The 6824-nt window shown below is 43.3% G+C and overlaps 1 non-coding gene across 1 annotated transcript; it reads right to left on the bottom strand.

The window, feature by feature from the left end:
* Positions 1 to 6484: 6484 nt before the first annotated feature.
* On the bottom strand, positions 6485 to 6612 carry LOC125626553 (U6atac minor spliceosomal RNA). The gene has a single exon (XR_007353802.2). It is a non-coding gene; the product is annotated as a U6atac minor spliceosomal RNA (small nuclear RNA).
* Between the last annotated feature and the right edge of the window lie 212 nt (positions 6613 to 6824).

Raw genomic sequence — 6824 nt, 5'->3', positions numbered from 1 at the left:
TCTAGCCTTAAATCTCTCTGACTTGGGTTTTGGGAAAAGTCCCATGAAATCTGAGTTGATCACAAATGGTCAGGACCCTGTCTTTTGATCTGATCTGACAACAGAGAGAGTGTTCCATGGCCAACCTCGTGCCTTTTAGAGTCAAATCGATGCTCCGTGCTGAACAATACACACAATAAGGACAGTCCGTGCGCTAATGAGCTAATAGACACAAGAGGATGGGACACACTGGGAAATGCAGGAGGGGAAAACTCATTTCTCACAGCCCTGGTTATTGGGTCAAAATGTGAATTCAGCCCATTCTGCTTCAGTACCTTACCCCAGAAGCATGGGCTGAAGCTGCAGAATTAAAGTCACTTTGAATTTCCTGGATCCAAATCACCACTGTGTTATTCCCGTCTTACACTGGGCAGACTTCATTAATCCAGTGTGAAACTGGAGTCCAGTAATGGTGAGTGAGTCCTTCTGCTTTTTATCGGCCTGAGTAATATTTAAACAATTTGATATTATAGGGAGGTCATTCAGGATCAAGAGAGAAATTAGTGCAAGTATTGTTTTATTTCTCTGAAAAGATCAGCACTTGAATTTTTTGAGTTTTCCCAAAACCTCAGAAAGACCCCAAGGGTCCGGCAAGCATTTTTCATCTAACTCTCTTTCAACACTACTGCCATGTCAATTTCTTCATTAAACCATCTGTACAGCCATCCTTCCCTGCCCTTTGAAATTCTTTTGACTCCCACCCCGGATCAAATGATCGCTTCTGACAGCATTCAAAGCTTGCCTGTGCGCTGTCTACATTACAAAACCTTCTCAAACTCAATGTCCCACATCACTTTATGAGAGAGAGGTAGGCCTCAAACTTAACTGTGTGAATCTGAAGGTGGGTCATATGTTGCCAAAGCTGGGTGATATCTGGATCTGGCATTTTTCGCCTGGCCCGATCTCCAGCAGAACTGGCATGAAAACAACTTCCTTTCTCCCCTGAAAATAATTTTCTCATCTTCAGGAGATAAGAGCAGTTTTTACTTGTATTTAGTGCTGTCAATAGTAATAACTGAGTGTGGTGGAATGATCAGGAGAGAGTCCTGCAACCCTGGAACTGCTCAGAAGAGTCTATTGTCCCCTCCACTCTCCCATGTCACGTACACCCAATGGAAAGCTTTGGAAAAAAAGGAAAAAAATGGTTTCTCAAACATTTTCAGCAAAAAAGGTCTCACTTTTGGTTTTGTTTTTTTTTTAAAAGAAAATTTTCAAGCATAGGACTTTCCACAAAAATTCTCATTTTGGTCAAAAATCCAATTTTCCAGCAAAAACAGTATAACGGAGAATAATGTCAGAGTCACCTCCTCTTTGGAAGATACAGGTGCTCAGAGTAGGTTTACAAACATTAGACTGGACTCTTCTGAGCACCTGTGGCAAGGTGTTGGATGCCCTCAAGTGCCTAATGAATTCAAACCCAATTCCACTTCACAGGAAGCACTTGGCACCTTGCAGGACAGAACCCACGGTCACATCACTATGTCATGAAAAAGCACTAACCCTGCCATTTTACAGATGGGGAAACTGAGGCACAGAATAGGGAACTTGTTCCCCCCAGAGCACTCAGGGAATTAGCAGCAGAGCCAGAAATAGAAGCTGGGGGTGGGGGGAGAACTGGAAGAGTCTTACTGCTTATTCTAACCCCAAGATGACAGCAAAGTGAAAGGAAGAAAAGGAAATCCAGTCCAGTTGCAATCCCATATGCACGTGCAAAGGTTGAATCCCCAAGCTGGTCTAAAGTTTGCCAATGCATGGGCTAGTTTCAGCTCCCTCCGACAGGCAGGGCCAAAACTCAGAACATCCGATTTGTATTTATCTATCTATCTTTAAAGAAGAGCACAGAGCAAGTGCTTAATAGAAAACAGATGATATTTAATTACAGCCAGAGATGACGGCAGAGGCATAACCCGACTGCCTAGTGCCTTAGGGGGAATTTAAGTCTGATGGCTCTGATCCACTCACTCAACACTGTGCAGAGGAGCATGTCTTCACTCAATAAATGGAAAGAGCACTTGGCTTTGTTGTATACACTGTCAATCAGCACGTGTGCGCGCGTGCAGAGAGCTTGGTATTTGAAGCCAAACGTTCGGGCAGGCGGGGTGAGAAGTTCAGGAAAGCAGCTGTCTGATTTATAAGAAAATACCCATGTCATAAAATACGAAAGAGTCTCCAAACATGTTCGATTTCTGTTGGAAACAAAATAAGCAGAAGTTGCAAATTGGTAACATATTTCTCTCCCCTCTCATTATTTGTAGAATCATGACTTGCCCTAGGTGTTCTATCAGCCAGGGTGGAAAATGTTTTCTACACCCCTGGGAAGTTTGTGCCTAGGGCGAAACCACCCTTCGCGCCTGTCCCTAAAACCATCCCTAGAGGCAACAACTGGGTCAGGCCGCACTGCATTAGCTGCAGCATACACATATAGCAAGAGACAGTCCCTGCCCCTAAGAAATTAAGCCAAGGTTTTCAGACATGACTAGTGATTTTGGGGGCCTCCAGTTTTGAGAGTCCAACTTGAAATATCTTAAAGGAGTGCAGTTGTCAAAGTGCCAAGCATCCACTCTGAAAATCAAGCACCTTTAAGGTCTCTCAAGATAGGCATCCCCGCCTCCCAAAGCAACTGGATCCTTCTCAAATCTTGGCCAAATTTGTGTTTAAACAGAAAAGTGCATTAACATTTGGCACTCCAATCAGGCTATATTCCCCGTGCAGAGGGCCAATACAAAGTCTATGGACTATTTAAGACCTAAAACCAGAAATTTAAAATTCTCTTTAAATGAATATCTGGGCCCAGATTATTCAGTGTTCTGACCCTGGATCAGAAAAGAAGAGGCAAAGGGGTCAGTCTTTACATGTCATTGCATTTCCCTAATTCAGTGGTTGGAATGGCTCCCAACGTAAATTACAGCCATCCATAGGTATGTCCAGGCCACACCCCTTTTCTCCTAGGAAGTCACGCTATGCAAGGGGCTGGAAGTGGGAGGGGCATGGCCCATCATTGGTGGCACCAGAGGAGTCCACCACTCTGGAGGAATCTTGGAGGATAGATCTACTGAGCCACCAGGTGCTTCATGCTGAGAACGGGGCTCTCTCTTTAGGTTCTATAGAGATCCTACGAGACTAGTTAGGCAATGCACATAAGTTAAATGTGTTATTTATGGAGATGTTATAATGGATGAAGAACAGATGCCAATATAATACACCAATCCCCATTAAACTATGTACTCATTTTCTGGAGTTGGGGAGCAAGGACATTCCCAACTCTTTGCATTCATCATCATGTCACTTGGTGTCCAGCAGTAACACCACTGCACCAAAAACTCTTCTAGGACACATTGGCATTCCAATGGCAGGCGGCATGTTGCAGAGTGGCCGAGGCTGGTGTGTGCAATGGATTGTTTTCATGGTTTAATCTGAAGTCTGTTGCTAAGCATTCCTACAAACCTTAGTTCAAAATTCAACTCACACACCCTGCCTATAGAGAACAAGGCATTTTTGCTAAATCTTTAACCCAGGATAAGTCATCAAACCCATTTAAAAGTCTTTAGTACGTGCACTGTTATCAGATTAATAAGGAACAGTCAAGGGGATGATTTGTATGTTGGATAGTACTTTGGCTGTGCAAAATTATCAATACAAAACCAGCAAAGAAAGTAAGTTTCCTTGGATCGGATTCAAAAGCGCCAATATGCCTCCCCCTAACCCCTGCCCTTTGGTTAGGGAAGAAAATTAGTGTAACATGTTATGCATTCTAGTTCAGACAAACATCCCTTTGATCACTGGAAGGATGGGCCAGGAACAAAAGACTGAAGCTATCATTTCCTATTTTCACAGAGCCTTGAAGCACAAAATAGTAAGTGAATCATTAACAAGAACATAACACCCTGGTCATTCCCACCTCTGGAGCTTCCCAGTACATCCTGTCTATTCAGGCGTTGAAAACTCAAGGCTAAATTTTCAAGGACAACTCACTTTGGCCTTTGTGAGCATGCAGTATCTTTTGCAACATTGCTTGCATGTATATAACTGAATTAACTCCTGCCAATCTGATTTACACTCATTTGTGCAGACAAATGGCATTTGCCTTATCATTGGATTCTCTGCTGCACTCAGTTTCTAAAGAAAATTCGGCAAAGGAGCCAGTTTCATTCCCCCCAAATCTGAGGCCAGTTTTATGCTGGCTGCAGCCTCAGGGTAGTTTAGATCAACCCAGAAGCTGCCCTACACTTTGCCAACTGGATGTGGCTCCCAAAGGGCCTTCCACCAGCTAGGAATTGCTGGAGTGCAGTAGCAAAAGGGCAAGAATGAGGAGGTGACTCAGGTTTTTAAAGTCTGTTGTCAGCGCAATATGTAAAATGCATATAAAGTTGCATGGGAACAAATTATCATAGCATCATAAAATGTAGGGCTGGAACGGACCTTAAGAGATCATCTAGTCCATTCTCATCCATGCTGAAGCAGGATAGAATCATAGAAGATTAGGGTTGGAAGAGACCTCAGGAGGTCATCTAGTCCAATCCCCTGCTCAAAGCATGACTAACACCAACTAAATCATCCCAGCCAGGGCTTTGTCAAGCTGGGCCTTAAAAACCTCTAAGGATGGAGATTCCACCACCTCCCTAGGTAACCCATTCCAGTGCTTCACCACTCTCCTAGTGAAACAGTTTCCTAATATCCAACCTAGACCTCCCCCTCTGCAACTTGAGACCATTGCTCCTTGTTCTGTCATTTTCCACCACTGAGAACAGCCGAGCTCCATCTTCTTTGGAACCCCGCTTTCAGGTAGTTGAAGGCCGCTATCAAATCCCCCCACATTCTTCTCTTCTGCAGACTAAATAACCAGTTCCCTCGGCCTCTCCTCATAAGTCATGAAGGATGAAGTATACCTAAGTCACTTGTGACAGATATTTGTCTAACCTGTTCTTAACCTCCAATGATGGGGATTCCACAGCCTCCCTAGGTAACCTGTTCCAGTGTTTAGCAATCCGTAGAGTTAGAAAGGTTTTCCTAATGCCTGACCTGAATCTCCCTTGCTGCAAACTAAGCTGATTACTTCTTGTTCTGCCATTGGTGCACATGGAAAATAATTGATCACCATCATCGTTATAAGAACTTTTTACTCTTGAAGACGTACGTCCTCCCTCAGCCTTTTCTCCGAGACTAAACATGCCCAGCTCTTTAAGCCTCTCATCGTAGGTCATATGTTCTAAATCTCTTATCTTTATTTCTGTCATCTCGACTCACTCTCTTTTGTCCCTTGCTTTCTTAAAGTGCAGTGCCCCAAACTGAAAACAGGACACCACCTGTAGCCGCTCCAAGACCTAGTAGAGTGGAACAATTACCGATAAACGTAGACCAGAGGTATTTTTAATAGGATATTCTTCAGATGAGTGAGGTGCATGCTCTGTTTGTTAATTAGAGAGTTTTACATAATTTTCATTTAAATAAAAACAGTCTTCCTTGCCACAAGGAAAGCACTTACCAAGGATCAGAAAGAAACAAATGAGGTCTCTCTCTCTCAAGGTATGTTTAAAATTCATAATCTAGTGGTATGAAGGACCATAAAACAGAACCAAAATCAACATAGTACCTGCCCCATCATTGCCATCCAGATGCAGAGCACAAATGGACATCCCACTCCCAAACATTATTGGTGCATGTCAAGAAAAGTATCTTTGTCAGTTCTGAAATGTTATCTAGCTTGGGACTAAGGGAAATATCTAGACAGACATTGGATTCATTAATAAACAAACCAGTATTACTTTACACAGTTTCTGATCCAGGACAGCAGATTGGGAAGTACACCCCTATTCAGGACAGCACATGCTTAAAGTCAAGCACATGCTCAAGCCTCATTCACAAAAACCTATGCTTAAGTGCTGTCCTGAACAGGGAAGCTTTCATTCATCAGGACCATAGTCCCTAGGGAATGGATCCTCTTAAAAAGGTTCAGAATTTGATTTCACTTAAAATATCTATATTATATAAAACATGTCACTCACACACAAACTTTGGGACCTGGATGTGGAATGCTTGTTGATCCAAGACAGCCAGACTGTGTGTGTTTGGTAGAGGGGGTTAAGAACATAAAAACAGCCATAGTGGGTCAGACCAAAGGTCCATCTAGCTCAGTATCCTGTCTTCCGACAGTGGCCAGGGCCAGGTGCACTTCAGAGGGAATGAACAGAACAGGTCATCCATCATCAAGTGATCCATCCTCTGCCACCTATTCCCAGCTTCTGGCAAACAGAGGCTAGGGACACCACCACTGCCCATCCTAGCTAATAACCGCTGATGGACCTATCCTCCATGAACTTACCTAGTTCTTCTTTGAACCCTGCTAATGTCTTGGCCTTTGCAATATCCTCTGGCAAGGAGTTCCATGGGTTGACTATGCATTGTGTGAAGACATACTTTGTTTTGTTTTAAACCTGCTGCCTATTAATAAAAAACTTGGTTAGAAGCCATGAAGTAAGTGGCAATGCCTTAACCGTGCGTGTGTTGTAAAGGTCAATAGGACCTCTTCCATTCTTATCAAAAGGAGTGCTAACCTTCTCTCCTTTCATACAACATATACAAGTGAGTATGATCCCAGGTTTACCATGAAGCGTAGACATAACCAAAAGAGCACAGATAAATAACAAAACTTAAAGGGTATAGGGCTGAGTGCGGGGAGGGAGTTTAACCAAACTTTTCTGAACCTCAGAAAAGATTGGGATGAAACAATGGCTCCAATCCTGCAGATAGATCCATTAAAACTGCCCACTTCACCCAGGGGAATTCTC

Source organism: Caretta caretta, chromosome 26, assembly GCF_965140235.1.
Source record: "Caretta caretta isolate rCarCar2 chromosome 26, rCarCar1.hap1, whole genome shotgun sequence".
NCBI lineage: Eukaryota > Metazoa > Chordata > Testudines > Cheloniidae > Caretta > Caretta caretta.
The sequence above is the reverse complement of the archived record's forward strand: the minus strand, read 5'-3'. Positions and strand labels throughout refer to the sequence as shown.